A 17,866-nucleotide genomic window follows, 5' to 3' on the forward strand; every position below is an offset into this window, starting at 1 on the left:
CCTCAAGGAGACACCAAATGGCATCCACCCATTTTGTTTTTTGCTTTTGCCGTTACGGAAATAACACAAAGCAACTGCACAGACTCCTCTAGGTCCCAAACAGACTTGCCTGCTCCCTTTGCACCAACCTGCCAGGCCCAGACATGCACACTGCTTTTCCACGCCATTCTCCAGGGGCTTCTAAAAGGGAGGAAGACAAGTGCCATGGCTACGAGCTATTTAAAAAGATGCCACCCATTCCCTGTCCTCCCACACGTCGTCTCCTGGTGAGCACAAGAGGTTAAGTGAACTTGGCACGTGTGAACTTGGACCTGGCAGGAGCCTGGGAGTTTGCAACAAAACTTAAAGGCAAGTGAGCTGTCCGGGTGGGATTTTGTTCCAAAAGGCTGCGTACAGTTCCCTGGTGCCGGGACAGGACAGCGAGTGTCTCGCCTGATTCTGGGAAGATGTCCTGCTGAGCTGGAGCCATTTCAGTGCAAAGCTGATTCCTGTGCTTTAAAGGGCAACATCTTACTTGGACTACACAGACCCGGAGTCCTGCCTTTGGCCCTGGCGTGCGTGAGTCTTAGCACAGGGCTCTGAGGTCTACCCAGAAGCAAGGTTCGAGGCTGAGGCAATCACAGCGGTGTTTTCTAGGAGGGCAGGGGATATAATTTTGGGACCCATAATTTTCAGCCCTCCTCTGTCCCGAGCCATGCGTTAATTGCAGAGACAGCCAGCCTTATCCCATCACAGGACACGAGCAGAGCAGCACCCCCAGGCAGTGTCAGACTGTCCAGCCCCTGCTGTAGCTGGGGACAGAAAAAAGGTGGAAAGGAAAAGCTTTGTGGGAGAAAAGAGAGGGTAGGGAGCACTAGCAGAAGGGAGAAAAGCCATAAAGCTGGGAAAGAAATGAATTAAAATAAGACAGATCAATGGATCAGGGGAGGATGAATACCGTGTAGACCTGCAGCTCGGGAGAACAGCCAGGAACCAGAATCCCTTCTCTCCTCTGACAGACTCATGGGGTGACCAGGGGCATCTCCCTCCACGGTTCAGACTGTAAACTCCCCGAAGCAAAAAGCATGCAAAACTGACCAGCACAGGGGAGCCCAACCTCCTTTGGAAAAAGGTTAATGAGGAGGAGGTGTGGAGCAGGAAACTAAGTAAATAAACAAAGAGCACAGCCAAATAAACAAGGGGTGCTGCAAAGAAAGTTTTGGTTTGGGTTTGACACTACACCCTGAGCCCTCAATATCTCTGTGTCCTGAGAAGGCAACGGATTTGTCACAGCTGTGTGTTCTCTGCTCCCTTCTGGCTTCGTTTAGCCACGTGTGAGTGCACGCGCGTGTGCGAGGTGGAACTGCGGACCAACCTGAACCCTGCACTTTTCTCAATTGGAAAAAAATGAACACTCTCCATTTTCCATTCACTGGTTTTATAACAGTTTGAAATTAGACTGATGAGGTGTCTCCTTGCCAGCACTATCTATCTTGGTCTAATTACACAGGCTGTGCTAATTGCAGGAGCCAACCTATAGAACCACAGCATTCCTCTTCTGCACTTCTAGGGGCAAACATATGGGGGAACTCACACTCCTGCTCACTCCATCTCTCCCTCTTGCTCTCTGTCTCTCCCCTGGGTGATCATGCTCCTGAAATGATAATTAGAGGATTGCAAAGAGAAGGGGACCTGGCAGAGAAACAGCATTCTGGGCTCTGGAGAAGAGCCATGGGTCTGGAGCCTGGCTAACAAAATGCAGAATGAAGAGCTGGAGGGAGAGAATCCAGCAAACTCGAGGCAAAGTGAGAAACTGCAGGTCTTGCAATGTTTTCTTGTTAGTGGTGAAGTGCCTGAGAAGGTGTTTGCTTCTCTGTTTAGGTAATATAGCTTGAAACACCAGGGGCTGTGAGATGCACAGATACCTCTAACTCCTGCAAAGCTGCTGCTGGGGGTAAAGCAGGACTAGGACCCCCTTTCTTACAGTGAAGGAGTCGAGGTGCAGAGGGAGGCTAAGTGACGCCACCAAGGCTATCCAGCAAGCCTGCCAAGGCAGGAGCCTTAACCCATATCCAAATGTGAAGTTGTGACAGGGGACCCCGCCTGCCTCCCCCAGCAAGTCCAGTGCCTGCATGGGGTGCAGGGAGGGAGATGGATGGAGTTCAGGTCTACCCTTACTTCCTTCCCTGAGACCACAGAGGAGAGTAGGGGTCTTCACTAGGCTGGGGTGTGTGGGGCTTGATGGAAAAGGATGGCTCCACTCTGAAAACGGGACACACCTCTGCTAAGATAAATAATAACTGAATGGAGGTACAACTGTGAAACATTATGAACCTTCATGCAACCTTGAGAGCTGGGGGCCTTAAAATGGCATCTGGGGCAGGAGAAGGGGAAGGATGGCTCCCAGCAATTCTGGCTTTTGTTCATTTTCCCAAGCACCTGAGACTGTTCTTCATGGGAAACAGGGCCTGGGGCTGGACAGACTTTTGGCCTGATCCTGTCTGTTTTTTCTTAAGTTTCTGTAAAGCAGGAATGGTTGTGGTCTTGCTGGCAAATAGAGACGGTAAAGTCGAAGGTGCCTTGATACAGAGGTGGGTGTGTTGATCTACAGATGGAAAGCCTTCAGTTTTGTCTTCTTTTTCTATATCTGGACACAATGGCTGCATTTACACTGATAAAATGAACCAAACCAGGGCCCTTTCTCTGCTGCTGTCCCTCCTGCCCTATTGCAGCACCTTCCCCATCCTGGGGCTGTGATTGTACACACCCCTGCCATGGGCAGAGACATGTTTCAATAGATCAGGTTGCTCAAAGCCCTGTCTAACCTGACTTTGACCACTTCGAATGATGGGGTATCCACAGCTTCTCTGGGTAACCTGTTCTGTTGTCTCACCATCCCCATTGTAAAAAATTTCTTTCTTATGTCTGATCTAAATCTACCCTCTTTTCAGTTTGAAACTGTTGCCCCTTGTCCTGTCACTACAGACCCTGGCGACCTCCAGGACCATTCCTGTTGAGCAATACTAAGGGTCTCACCAGGCCTGGCTCCCTCCACAGTCCCCCAGTTCATCCCAGCACCCTGGAGCATGGGGGTCTGGAGGAGATCCAGGGCTTGCTTGCTAGCAGCCACAAGACCTCCTCTGTTGGAGATCCCTGCACGGGAGCCAGCTGATGACCTGCACCTCTGCTGTTCTCTCCCTTTGGAGAAGGGACCGTGCCTGTACAGCCAAGGGATAGAGGAATTTCCCTGGCTTGTGCTTCTGGTTCTGCAGCTCCTAGCTGCAGCCAGCCAGCACAGCGGGATGCTCCGAGACGTTTGCTGCCATCTATGGCCAATAATAAATAATGCAAAAGCAGGCAGAGGGCTGGGGTCTGCCTGCAGGCTGGGCTTTCCTCAGGGCAGCATCTCCACAGGGATGCTTCTCTCCCATGGGGGCCAGGGCTGACGAGGGGGATGTGCACGGGGAGGCTGGGAGGTGCTGTCTGAGAGAGAGTTTATGGTAATCCATCTGCATCCACGGGACACAGGGTTCTGCCAGCCATTTGACTCAGAGCGCACCAATACTCCAACACTCCCTAGTAAGTGCAGAGAGGAGAGACAGGAGCTGTGTGTGGTAGCCTGGGGGCTGCGGATGCTGCTGCACAGCTGCCCTGCAGGCGACACACGCTTGAAGGGCTTTGAAAAACATTTCTGCCCCTTTCTCTCTTCCTTTTTCCCTTTTACACCCTGGTGTCTCCAGAGCAGATGCCTGGAGAACAGCCAGCTCTGATTTTGGGACTGCCATTGCATTAGCATCCAAGAAACTGCGAAGAAGTATTTCAAATGTACAAGAAAGGTTTGAAGGTGGTGATTTTACCCTGGCAGGCTTGGCACCAGGTCATATATCACCTGTGCACCCTCTCTGGTTTCCTACCAGACCAGCCGCAGACATTGCTGTAACACAACCTGGTTTTCTGTGTTCTCTGTGTTCTGCCTATAGCTGCAGAAATGCAAGTGCTTGACCTGCCCTGGCTTTTTTGGGACATCACAGGTCACAGACACAGTTTTAATGATCCTAGGATAATTGGGAATGGTTGATTGTTCCTTGTTCCAGGCTGCACATTTGCAGCAGCCACTTAGCAAGTTTTGCTTTCTCCCTTTGGCCTGTGCAACAAAAAGGGTGACAAAAAGTAGGTCCTTGATAGTTTTCCCTGCCAGCATGGTGGGGACAATGAGGCACTGGGGAATGGGATGTGTATCTGGGTCACAGACTGGGAACACTGAGAAGCTGCATCTTGTAGCAGGGCCCCTCTGAGCACTGGGCTGTATATCCCAAATCAAAGCACAGAGCTGAAGCCCCTCTTCCTCCCCACAGCACCACACACCAGATGCAGCTTGCTGAAGGTCTGATGTCTGTTGGAACTCAGAGAAGCAAGTGATCTTGATAATGCTATGGATCTGCCCAAGATCCCCCAGGCAGCTTATGATAAAGCAATAATGCAAAGTGAATAAGAGCCTCACCATTGCCCCAGTGACCAGGGACACCCCCCCCCCCCTTCTGAACTGCAAGATGAAGCAGGGCTCCTGTTGTGTTGTAGCCCACCATCCACGTCCTACCCTGCTAGGAAGGCCTTTGTGAAATCTGTGTTCCCCAGCACAGGGGATATAAAACCTGTCAGGTCTCATGTGCATTTCTCACCAGCTCTTGGCCCATGTCTCTCCCATCTGCAAGGGCCTTGGGAGTCACCATGCCACACTTCAGCTAGTGCTGGGGCCTGATGGCCAGTATGACCTTGCTCCCTGGACAACACTTTTCTTAGACAACCCTATGGCATGAATTCCTCCCTTGCCCATGACAACATGATCTCATACACCAGACACCTGCTTCCTGCTCCATGGCTTGGCATGAAGAGTCACCGGCAGGCAGGGAAGCTGATGGCTGCATGCATGTATCTGCTCCAGGGACCAAGAGTGCAGGGGAGATCACTGCTGGTGGCCAACACCCTGTGAGGCCCCGTCTTTTCACCATTGCAAAAAGTGTGGCAAAATTAATCCACTCCGCTAATGCAAAACCCAGAGAGGAGCAAAGTCTGTGCTGCATCACGTGGCTGAGGCAAAGGGCATTTTGATGGGCACACACCATGCAGGGAGCCCATCACCCTTTGGGGTGGTGTAGGGGGAACCCCATGGATGACACGTGGCATCAGCACAGGAGAGACACTGGGTGGGATCTTCCCCAGACTTACTGGAGACATTCAGGTGGGGAAAACAGGCACTTTTAGGACAGGATTCCTTTGATCGACTTTACACATCTCCTGTATGCGCAGTGAGCGCGCTGCACAGATAATGTGCCTGTGTATGTGGGTGTAAAGAGCATGCTCGAGCACATAATGTGGGCTTGTTTGTAGGGTTAATAGAAAACACTCGAGCTGCAATAACCAGCAAATGCATTTTGTGTGCAGCACAACCGGAATGACTGTGGGCTTTCTAGCTTCCTCCTGAGATACCATCACTGCATGCACCTGGGCCCAGCACATGCCTGGCACGTTAGCTGGGACACAGTGGGGTGAGGGGCGACCAGAGACACAGATCTTCCATACTGTAAGCAAGGACTCTTCTGCAGTCCCTGTGAGGACCCGGGCAACGCACCTGACTTCCCAAGGGCATGGTCTTCTCCTTGACTACACCCCTCCAACAAAACCAACTGTGAGTTGCATCCAGTTACCCTACAGAAAACAGAAGCTCAACTGACAGACCACAGCATTTTTCTTAACACGGTACAAGTATCACCATCACTCAACAAACCACATTTGTTTTCCTCTTTCAGTGAGCCATTTCACCTTCATGCAGATTTCTGCTTGCTACCTGCTTTGCAAGGCCACCACTACCCACCTGTCCTTTGCAGAGGACATGCCACCCATCCCCAGCTCCTCTTCGGCTGGGCCATGCTTGGAGTGTGAATGCTCTCTCCCATTCACTGCAAGGCAGAAACCTGCAGCACTGTGTGCCTTATGCTCCTGGCCTCCATCCTTTCCTTCCTTCTTGCCCAAGAACCACTGGATGAAGCTAATAACACAGCCTAACTTGACAGGAGGATATTTATGCTCTCAGGGCTGTTTGCCCCTCCTCTGTCTCAGATCTGTCACCCCTCAGTGTTGCAATCGGTCCCCAAGTATGTAGTACAGCTAAGTCAGAGGATACCTGGGATGGACTGGGTTCAACTCATGGACTTGTGCATTGGGACAAAGGGACTTAGGCATGGTGGGAGGTCCCTCCAGAAGACACCCTCACCCTCCTTGCAGCCATATTGGACAGCTCTTCCCAACAGGTGGAAAGCCTTCTCTATCAGGTACCTGTTTTTCACACACTGGCAACTTTGCAGAGCTGTATGCCCAGACCTCTGGGTGCGAGTACTCATCCCAGAGGGTTTCAATGTCCTGCTCCACCTATGCCTTAGTGTCTGGGCATGCATTAGCCTGCCAGCATCCATGCTATCACTCAGGGTGCTTGCATCCCCCCATGCCTGAAGCAAGTTCCTGGTACAGGTGACACCGCGCACGCACATGCCGTGTGAGCATGGGGCTGCCTGCGAGCATCTGGGAGCCGCAGAAGCGAGCGTGTGGTGCCTCCCTCCCTCCTGGCGAGGCAGGAGAAAGCATTCCCAGCGTGGATGGCCACTGCTAATGGCCCAGGAATCCTCAATGCAGCTGTTTGTTCTGGCACCAGTGCAGCGAGGTCCTGAAGTCAGTTGAACCGCATCGACTTCCCTGCCAGGGTCAGATTTCAGAGGTATGCGATCGGGGATGCCCCCACTGCACGTTTCCAGCACCTGGCCTCCGCCTCCTTCCCCAGCTTGCCATCGCTTCTGCGGGAGGGAAACCTAAGCCTTTTCAACACGGGCAGGAGAACGCGGCCGCCAGGAAAGTGATTTACAGCCCTGCGAAATCCCATCGCCCAGCCAGCCCGCCAGGCAACAGTGCCGCTATTGTGACAGCCGGTTTGGCGATAGCAGAGGACCGCTGGGCCAGCCCCTCTTCCTCCATGTCCTTCCTTCCCCTCCCCAAACCCAAACCTCTAACCCTCAGACAGCTGGGGTGCCTGTGTGACAAAGCACGTAGACGAGCTCCATGGTCCCTGGGTTTGCTGGGTCTCTCGGAGCCGGTGTGTCTGGTGCGGGCACCATACTGTTTAACCTCAGAAACGAAACCAAGGCTGGGGTGGCAGGGTTACCTCCATAGCCCAGAGGTGACACCATGTCCTGCCAGCACAGTTCAGCCCATCCCACGGGGAAGCCTGTATCAAGGACATAGCTAGCATGGAGATATGGGCTCCTCCACAGGACCACTTAAGCCCTTTTCAGAGCATCCCATGGCAAGGAGTCCCACACATCGTCACCTGCTGTGTGACCTTCTACATGCCCAGCTTCAAACCGTTGCCATGGGGCAGGATGGTGATGTTTACTCACACCCCAGACCTTAGAGGAGCCAAAAGATGGTTTATTGATGCTCTGCTCTGACTTTTGAGGCATCCAGATGTACCCAGATTGCCAACTCAGCTCAGTCACGTTCTTTACTCCAGGTGAAATGAATTTCAGGTGAAATGAATTTGGGCTGTTTCGTTCAGAGAGTCAAATAGAGCCCAGTGACAGCAGGGAATGTGGTGAGAAATGGCACAGCTCTGAAGGACCATCCAGGCCGGTGGTATCCAGGATATTTCTAGAGCCCTTGTGTGACATTGAACACAGAGATGCTCTGGCTGCCTGGGGAAAAGGAGTGTGTGCCCAAGAGCCCTCAGAAGATCTGTGCTAAAGCCAGTTATAGAAAGCAGCTTTCTCCACCTTATCCCACTAGCCTGACTTGATGACCGGCAATGTTCTGCATTAGTTCTGGTAAAGCTGGGAAACTTCTTGATGCAAAACAATGTGGATGCTAAAAGTTTAAGGGAAGGCTTGGACAGCTTAAAAATCAAACAAACAAAGCCACTCAGGTCTGGTATGTCCATGGGGAAAAAAAGTCTTGCTCGGGAAGTCCCTGAACTTTGTATGGTTTGGGTATTGAAAGGAATCATTGCGTTACACTTGACCTGTTATGGGTTTCCAAAGCCATCTGCTCGTGACCACCTACAGAGTCTTTCTGCCTGCTGCTCTCTCGGGTATGAGTTTTCCCTCTCCAGAGACCTGGAGAAAATGTATGTGGAGTATTGCACCAAGCAGGGCAGACAATTACTGTGTTTTGGGAGTTCTCCCGGGCAAGATTTCAGGTACTGTTGTGCTGAATGCTGTATGAACACGGTGAGGACCTGGCCGGGGTATCCTGCTGGCTGATTCTGAAAGGTAGATGTTTCATCTGAGCTAGTCTCTGCAGGCTGCTGTCAGCCAGCTGAGAGAAATCCATGTTGGATGAGAACAGCTCAGTTTAGGATAGTTGTTTTACAGCTGAATAGTCCCTTCATGGCCTATAAATGTGTGCGCTGGGGTGACCAGCCCAGAGAGAAGAGCTCATCTTTTGGATGTCTAAAGAAAGAAGTGCCTCAGCTTGGAAGTTAGTATGGCCCTTTCTACCTCTCCTTTCTGGAGGAAAGCCCCTGGGACTGAACTACAGAGTGATGGGAAGACCCTGATGCATGTGGCTGTCCCAGTGAGGACCTCGAGCAGACAGAAGGACCTACTGCCATTTCACAGGTGAGTGGTGATGCTGTGGGAGAGACCCAGGCAGCTTCTGGTGCTGCAAGAGGTTGCACAGGGGATTGCAGGATGAGAAAAGAGGAGTGGGGGAAAAGGACCAAATAATCTTGCACTGAAAAGATCGTGTTCCCACTAGACACAAGCCTGGCGTTGACCTCGTGGTCTTGCAACTTCTGTGCCATGGCTGCTAGCTGGACCTGCTCTGGTGGGCTGGTGCTGTGAGTCCCCACACCACTGCCTGGGGTCATTACTGATGTATACCTGTTGTTTAACCACATACCAGATGCACAGCAAATCTGTCTGCAGAGCCAGGTTTGTTTGAACCATTAACTTTGTTCTAGCGTCTGGGCTGCCCACATGCATGTGGGAGCATTCCTGTTTAGAGAAAACATTTCATGGAGGGTTTGACAGTGTATTACAGGAGGGAACTGTAGCAGCCTCTGCAAATGTAGTGCTGCTTCTGCTTCCTTCTCCTCCCCTGCCTTCCCTCTCCTCGGAGGGCTTGCAGAGCACATCAATCCTGCTTCATAAATATTTTCCTGACTACCTAAATGTGCGCCAAAGAAACTCATCACAGATCAGAGTCCTGTTACCAGCAAGTGCTGCTGTGCCATTAGAGCCAGACCCACACAAAGCCCCTGGGATGCTGCCAGGAGAGCAAGGCACAGCATCTCCATGGCAGTGACTCCGTCTATTTGTTACAGCATGGAGAGGGGGACTGCTGCCAAAGGGGCCAGGGGATCCTCTTCTAACGTGGTCTCTTGGCCCTTCTTCAGGGGATTTACCCCAGCTCCTCTCTGTTGATAAGGAAAAGCCTATGGGGAAGGATGCAGAGAGGCTGTCCATCTAGCTGATGCTGTGTCCCTTCCACCCCTCATCACTTGGGAGGGGTGGGTTCAGAGCATCTGTCTACCCTTTCTTTAGCTGCTGCTTCCAGGGGATCCTGGATCTCCCCCACAACACATGTAAATGTAGAAAGAAGGACCAAGCAGAGGCACAGTTTCAGGCTGGGGAGGTTGCATTCAACCTGGAGCATCCTGTTCAAGGGTTCAGCCTCCCAGCCTCCATGCCCTAGACATGCCTTGTCCTTGCTCTGTTCACATCCCTGTCCTCACTGTGTTCATGTCCCCTTATTCGTGAGAGGGGGCAAATTTGCATGAGCTACATCTCCCATATTGGGGTTCCATCACCACTGACCTAATGTCTTCTACCTCTGGCCCATCGGGGGTCAGATCTGATCTCCCACTAAGAGCAGTTGTCTTTTTCCCATTGATTCACAACCACAAGACAAAGAGCCCTCTCTCAGCCTTTACTCCAGCCTTCCCAATGACACAGAAGGGTCATCGCCCTTGTCTTTGCAGCAAGCTTTAGGATGAGGAGGAAAAGATACAGCTCAGAGCATGAAGCCTGTCAGGCTAAGCCTTTTCAATTGAGCCTATCGTGTTATTGCCTAAAGTCCCCAGTTACCAAATCCTGGTTTAATTAAACAAACATGTGCACAAAGCTTAGGTCAAGCTCACCCACCCACTCAAGTCGTTAATGCTCAAGTACCCACCATCTCAAGTCATGAAAACTGATGGCCGACAGGACCTCTAATCAAGGCAATCAATCTCGGGGAACAAAGAACAGGTAATAAGGGAGGGTCCGCAGCAGAAAAAGCAGGCGGAGCTCCTGGGGTTTGTGAAGGAGAACTTAGTGGGGGGGGGGGAGCCGTGGGGCAAACAGCGGGGTGAAGAGGCGATAACGACCGGTATAACTGCCCCGGCGTGAAGACTCCTACATATGCAAACAATTCCGAGAAATGTAATGAACGTGTATAACCGTGTAACATAAAATGGGACCCGCGAAACAGCTGGGCACGCGGGGCAGATGGGGCGATCCCCGTGCACCCCGTGCCGCAATGGATAATGCCTGCTGCCCGATGCTGCCTGGCAGTAAGGAATTTTATTCCCGGATTTCAGTGACAGTGGGACATTCTGGGTCCTGGGACTGTTGAAACTCTGCACAAGCTTGAGGCTGAAACACTCTGTTTGCTGGGCGCACTTATTTCCCTGATCCTTCCTGAATGCCCGTGGGAGATGGGCAGTGATGGGGGCCGTTGGGGTGCAGGCTGTGTACATGCAGCCATACCTCTTGTGGCAGAGTGCTTTGCATGATGCTAAATGGCTCCATCAGCACTTCGTCAAAGAGTAAGAAGACCCAAGACTGGCTGGGTGACCGTCAGCTTTTGAAGGTGACAGACTCCCTGGGACAGCATTTACCCCACTTCTTCCTGCAGCTGCCAGGAGCTGTGAGCGGAGCTGGTGCGGGTCTGAATTTTAAAGAATGTAGCAGAAAAATATCACTGCTGCAAGGCCAATGTCACTTACCAACCTGATGACTTTTGCAAGAAAATAATATGCTCTTTTCCTGGAAGGTAGACAGAAATATACAGTATCAGTCCTGCCTTGATTTCCCACCCTTCTGGGCATTAGCAAATACAGCTGTCTCTTTCCAGCTTTCTGCCTATTTTAGGTGCTTTACACTATTAGATAAACCCGCAGTAGAAGGAAAGGAAATTGAATTAAAAATTGATCTGCTCTACCTCCTGGGAACTCTATGAAAGGCAGCATCCCAGCATTTCCTGGGTAGAACAGGAGGAATGAGAAATAATAACCCTTAAAAAGGAGGAAAAGAGGAGCGGAGCATTAATTAGATGGAAAAGATTTGGAGGTTCCACTACCTATGTACTTATTTAGTAGATAACCGGACAGATGCTGCACAGGGCTACCCAGATGCACAACAGGTGATATTTCCAAAAAGCACTGGTGGCTGAGGGAGCAAACTGGCACCAGTTCAGAGGGGGCTGGTTCTCCCAGGCACGTGGGTGGGTTCATACACAGGTGATAATGGCCCAGAGCTTTTAGAAAATACCTTGGTGGTGGTCTGAACTTGCAGTGCTTTTGGAAGGCTCGAGTCTGCAGATCCATGTGTATGTCTGGAGAACACGGACCAGCAAGACCTGGAACTCGGGTCCAGATCCAGAGGAGACAGGTTTCCTCATGGGTCACCTGCCCTGAGCACAAGCAGAGGCTGGTCCAGGTCCTGCTGCGTTCATGCCACCTCCCACGCGCCCGTGCTCTGCAGTGACAGTATGTGCCTAGCCAGAAAGTCAGAACATGAAGCAGATATAAACACGCCGTAAAACACCACCGATACAGTAAACACAGCGACGATTGCAGGGAGTGATTTGGCTGGCCTGCAGGAGCTGTTTTGCCGGGCTGGGGTGATGCAAAGCAGCTGTCAGCTTGGTCACTCCTGTGAACAACTGTCTTGTATTAGCCCAGCCTTGCACTAGGGTCTGGGCATACTTGGGAATCTGCTCCGAGGATCGCACCCTCCATGCACACATACACGCCTGGGATGCTGAAGGGTGTCTTCGCGATATTAGCGTGCTGTGCAAGTGCCTGGCAGCTAGGGGCTGAGTAAGGAACCTACTGAACCCAAGCCAGCTGTGGAGAATGTAATTACACAGTTAAACTCGGAGACCACTGACAGTTGCATAACAAAGGAAACCCAGCCTCGCTGGAGGCAAATTGCTTTTGTTCTGCTAGAGAAAGGAAGGTTTTGTTGACAGCCCAGATAGCTGCTTTCAGACAGGAACACTTAGAAAGAGTCTCACAACAATGTCTTACTCCATTAGACAGCTCTATCCAGGCTGGTGGGCTTCCCAGTCCTAGAGGGCTGCCATTCTGGGCTGGGGCCACTAAAATAGCATCATCCTCCAGTCATCACTAGCCTCTGCAAAAAACTTCCAGGAGCAGATTAAACATTTAGTGGGTCATTTAAGACATACTGTTTGCTTCCTCCTCTCTGAAAGACAGTTTTGTGCAGAGGGGATTGTCTCAGGGTTTTGAAAGTTCCTGATTAGGTTTCTTTCACCTATCTTCTGCTGGAAGTTGCCTTAGAGAAGGAAAGTAAAACTGAACAGGTGCTGGGTACGGGGAGGAAGGTGGAGGTGGTAGGCTGGGTGGTCTTTGGGGAAACTGTGCCACAGCGGAACTGTTAGAAAGATAGGTCTGGTGGGAAGGACCGTGTCCATTTGCTTAATCAAATGCAGAATCAGCTCTGCTGTAATTTCTTTGGTGAGGTGCTGGAGCTGTTGTAGAAACTCTTAGCGATGGACAGTCTCTCTCCCTTCAGGAGGCTGCCTGCTCCCCTGCCCTGCAACCCTCTCTTAGAAAGCTCCTGACTTCTAATGTGATTTCCTTAGCAGCAATCTAATGTCATTACCTTCTGTCCCTGAGGGACATAAGGAACATTCTTTTCTCTTCCTTCCTCAGTTCAGAAGCCTTTTATGTGCTGGAAGGCTGCGATCATGTGCCCCCTTGATCCTCCCCAGACCAGATGTCTTCTCAGCCTCACAGATCATGAGTTCTGTCTTGCTCTTGGGCAGCCGGGTGTCTGTCTGCACAGATGACCTTTGCACTTGCTATAAAGGGTTTGAAGGCAACCAAAGAATGCTGTTATTATTAATGTCTGCAGCCAAAGTTAAAGATTTCTCTGATATTCTGGATGTAGGACATGGAGCGTCTAGAAGGAAGGGATGAAGGTCTCAACTTTGAATCCAGGCAGGCAGCATAAAAAGCAGAGGACATGTGATTTGTCAGCTTTTAATGCCAAGGACTTGCCTTGTCATGCCCTGAGTGAGGCTGTGGAGCCTCATGCAGGTCCTGGATGGGTTTCTTCAACATACAGACATGCTGTATATAGGCTGGCAGTTATGGACTGCGAGCGAGAAACCCACTGTTCTGAAGGCTGCTGTAGTAGCTTCATGTAGAAGCTTCGTAGCTTCATGTGGTAGCTTGGTGGAAACTCAAACCAAAGGTGGCATTGAGTCATTGCCTGCCAGAGTGGGACAAAGTCACCTCCTCTGCTGGATGTATGGGACAGCATTATTCCTGGACTCTGTTACAACGACAAGACTGCTCAGCAGCAATGAACTGAAGGGGTGCTTATGGCAGATGCACAACCTTTGCACCAAAAATCTTCTAATGTGTCCTCAGCAATTTGATGGAAGCTGTGCTGACAGCTCCTTGGTAGGTGGATACAGGTCTGAGGAACCCTCTCAAGGCCACTGGGTCTTTTCAGAGAAAGAGAAGGATGGTTCTTAATAGCATTGGCAGTGCTTGGCTGCAGGAGCTGTGGAGTGACAATGCATTGTGGGATGTCAGCAAAAGTCAGGATGTGGCAGGTATGAGACACTCGTGCAACATGTAGTTAGATCCATTACTGCAAAAATTTGTGGCAAAGAGGACTTGCAATGATTGAAGGCATGACCAAACAAGACTTTCTTATGGAAGAGCGATCCACTGAGTGTTTTCAAAGCAGAGATCCCAATGCTAGCTCACAAATTCCGCGTGTCTGGGGAGTGGACTAGTCTCTGAGTTTCTCCTGTGGGCAAAGCATTTTTCTCCTGTAAAGAGTTCTGGAACTTGCTGGAGTCTTTGAGCTCTCAAGACTACATCAGGTTAAATGCTCTGCTTTGTTGCCTGGGAGTCGGCAGGTCTCTGACCTCTGCCTGAAGGAGCTGCAAAACCACGCTTGGTTGTGATACCCTTGATCCTGAATTCTAACATCCTGCCTTTGATTCTGGCCAGCACCATCTGCCTTGGATGAAGGTGAAAGAAATTTTGTGATATGAAGCTATTAAATAGTCTCCCATTGGAAGAAACTTCTGCTTGGCCTGTATTTAGAGCAGACCGGCTATGTCCCAAAGCACTGTTGTACATCCCAAAAATGTTACCTATGTCATGTTAACGGTACTTCTACCCATTTTTATGCCCATACTTGAATCCTTCTCTACCTCTGGTCATAATGCAGTCTTATGGCAAAGAGTTCCCCAGATCAAATATGCATTTGCATATTAAAAAACACCACAAGGGAGAGATGTTTTACCCAAAAGCTATCAGAGGCCACACCTCCTAAACAGTCAAAAGTTTCATAGACTTTTTCAGGAGAAATACAAAGAGATGGGAGACAGTTTTGGAGAAAACAAACTGACACCCTACACAAGCTCAGCTTATCCTGCTCAGCTGGCCAGGAGTCTGAAACAATATCCATGAGCACTCAGATGCAGAGGGAAGATGGTTATTTCAGAGCGGCTGCTGAAACCACAACGCTGTCGTGCACAGTTCCCGTTGTAACGATCTCTCAAATCCATTAACTGTGATTCTTTTACACCCCCCTCCCTCCCATCCCGGGTTGATTTGCCACAGAGGCGATGAGGAAGCAGAAAGCTTCTCTGGCCAGACTCCATCCTCTGAAGGTGCAAGCAGGCACCGAGGGACACCAGCCCCCATCCTCATTGTCCCCTTAGATCATCCACTATTGGTCTGCTGCTATCAAGCACCTTGGAACAGGAGCTGGCAGAGCCAGGGTGTCTGTGGGATGCACGCCTCTGTACGTGTGTTCCCCTCCGCGCAGAGGATCCTGCACCACTGAAAATAAAGAAGCCCCACCTAAAATGGGACACCAGATTTGCACAACAGATTTGGGAGGGGGAGGACAGGAAGATGTTATTTTTGGCTGCTTGCCTACAGCAAAACCAGCCACCACTCCAAAGCTGATAGATCTGTATTAGTGACTTCCGTGGGAGGCACAGGCTAGAGATTTACATCACTGTTTGTAGGACAAGCACATTTTGAAGCCGCAGATAAGGGTCTGTTGCTGTTAAGCTTATCTTCATGCACACTTGCAGCAAAATACATCTCTCTTCCGAGGAACTCATGGCTCAGGGCCCAGAAATAAGGGTACAAAGTTGTTTTGGTGATAACTCCCTCAGATTTCAGTTTAGTACCTAGATACTTGGAAAGCCAAGCCTAAAGAAGCGAGTTGGACAAAGGACAGAAGAGCCAAAAAAGGAAGGGGTTTCTCAAAGTCACCTCGGGGTGACTGGCAGAGCCAGGAATAGCACACAGGTTATTTTGGTGTGGGGCCATCTCCATCCTCAGCCATATAAAGGTTAAGCATCTAACCTAGCGTGTTGTTCAAGGCTCTTTCTATAGACCATGAAGAAAAGAAGGAACAACCATCAGGTGACACAAACCACCTTACATGGGATGAGAGGAGAGGTTGGACTGACATACTGACTGTAAGAGAAACCTCAAGAAGTTATTTTTAAAAGGCTTAAGAAGGTGAGATGGATCCCACCTGCAGGTCTGCAGTTCAGCAGGGGCCAGCAGCACACTCAGTCTCCATCCAGGCTGGTGTTCCCATGCCATGGTCCACAACAGCCAGTGGCTGAGGAGGGCTTGAGAAGTGATCCCCAGTTTCCCTACAGAACCAGAGTAAACACCCACATTTTAAACTCAGGGTCAGAGGATTCAAATCCTGGTGGTCTAAAGGAAGAATTGGTGGCTAACTGCTCCCTTGGCCACAGAACGTAGGCAGTAGTGACTTGACTGGTGGCTTCCCACGTTTCTTTGTCATTTGTGAGCCCTTCACCATTTCTTGGTGGAGGTGTGGACCTCGCAGCAAACCTGCATGTCTATTTATGACAGACTTTGGGATTTTTATCCACCTTTCACAAACCTCCCAGTGTCCATTGCTGCCAATGAAGATGAGGACTGCAGGCTCAAAACCAATGAGGCACAGCCTGGAAGAGCAGGTCCTGCTTGTGGGTCTGGATGTTCCAGAAGAAGATGGTGGTCTGTGATGTAGCTGTACCAGCCACTCTCCAGTGGTACGTGAAAATGCAAAGAGATGGCAGGGACAGGGACTTGCCATGGTTTTCTCAAAAGTCCTTGCTCAAGTGGGTGTTTTCCTTCTGCTCTTTAAATTAGTACGTTTATTTACAAGCAGATAAATGGCTGCTTTCTGGCTTTTTTACCCCAACAAAAACATTTTTAAAAGTTTATTTAAAACACATCATTAGATTTGAAGCCCAATATTCTGGACAGAAAGGAAGGATAAAATTCCCAGCCTTGCTGCAGTCTTGGAGGGAATTTCAGTGGTAACAACCACTTGCATTACTACAGCAGCTGCAGGTTCTGACCAGGAATTGGAACTGTCCAGAAACTACTACAGAATAATCACTTAGGCCAAAATCCACCACACATACCTGAGCTGTCCTAGGGTAAATCCCTCCAGCTTAGTCAGCAGAGAAACACAGACTCTACTTGTGAGGGGTGATGCACCCTTTCCAGGTCTCTGTCTTGTTCCACTGACCACAGAGAGGAAAATCTGAAATCTTGCTTCGCTAGAGGTTGTTCAGTGGCAAGAAACAAGGTGTCGAGTGCAACTTGATGCCTTGCAATAGCTCACTTGGCCTCCAGCTTCTGCTCCATGGCTTCCTGCTGGTCCTGTGCCATGTCTACCTGCTCTTGGCAGATATCTCGAACACCTTGGGTGCCTCTAGATGACTACATGAAGGCAAATGAATTGGGCCTTCATTGCCTATGTAGACAGAACTGAATTTCTCCCCAGGCTCACTGCAGTGCTGGTTGGAGCTCCATGGACAAGCTCAGACCACAAAGCCCAGGTAGATACCTAGACATCTCAGAGTCTCCTGCCCAGGGTGCCCAAGGGAACCTGGACCAGAGCACGGGGCAATCTCTGCCTCTAAAAGCTTCCAGCTCCAACACAGCCAAGAGGAAAAGGAGCACTCAGAGGAGAAAGTAGCTTCCTAAGTATCCCCCTGTGAAATGCTCATACAGCTACTTGCAACACCTGGTGCTCACTTAGTGCAAGACAGTCTCTGCATTCCCCAGAGAACACTTTTGGCTCTGGGGCTCTCACTGTGACTGTCCTCTTTCAGTCATATTCAGGACTTCTTTTTAAAATATTAATTTAAATTTTTAATTAATGCACAAAATGCAGGGTTTTGCTCTTTCCAAAGGCACATTTCCAAAATCTAAACATGAAAACTTCAATGTTAAGATCTCCTAACTCTGAATGTCATAAACGCATCGCCAAATCAAAATCATCCCCAAAACACCAAACAAATGAAGCCAAATTTCTTTTGAGGCGTTTCCAGGAGAACACCTTTTCCTCTACAAACAAAGCAAACAGAAGTAATCCCCAGAGGAATAAAAACACGGAGCGTTATTGTTTTCTTTTAATTTGCCCTGAAACTTTCCTCTACCACACAGTGACTGGCTAGATGATGAATGTGAAAAACAGCTAAAGAACTTTTACTTTCAGTAACACCCCCAGACTCTTTAAACATCTACTTTGCCAGCTCC

The 17,866-nt window shown here is 50.0% G+C and overlaps 1 protein-coding gene across 3 annotated transcripts in view; it reads right to left on the bottom strand.

Moving 5' to 3' along the window:
* Positions 1–17,866, bottom strand: part of PTH1R (parathyroid hormone 1 receptor) — a 122,891-nt gene that overhangs the window by 94,166 nt on the left and 10,859 nt on the right. For 2 of the 3 annotated variants that reach the window (XM_080383195.1, XM_080383193.1), the window contains exon 1: positions 1–17,866. This exon is cut by the window's left edge; it is cut by the window's right edge and continues 10,859 nt beyond it. The gene's annotated coding sequence lies outside the window, so the exon portion shown is untranslated. The other variant, XM_080383194.1, reaches the window with a different exon arrangement.

Source organism: Falco punctatus (assembly GCF_963210335.1).
Source record: "Falco punctatus genome assembly, chromosome: 4".
Lineage (NCBI taxonomy): Eukaryota > Metazoa > Chordata > Aves > Falconiformes > Falconidae > Falco > Falco punctatus.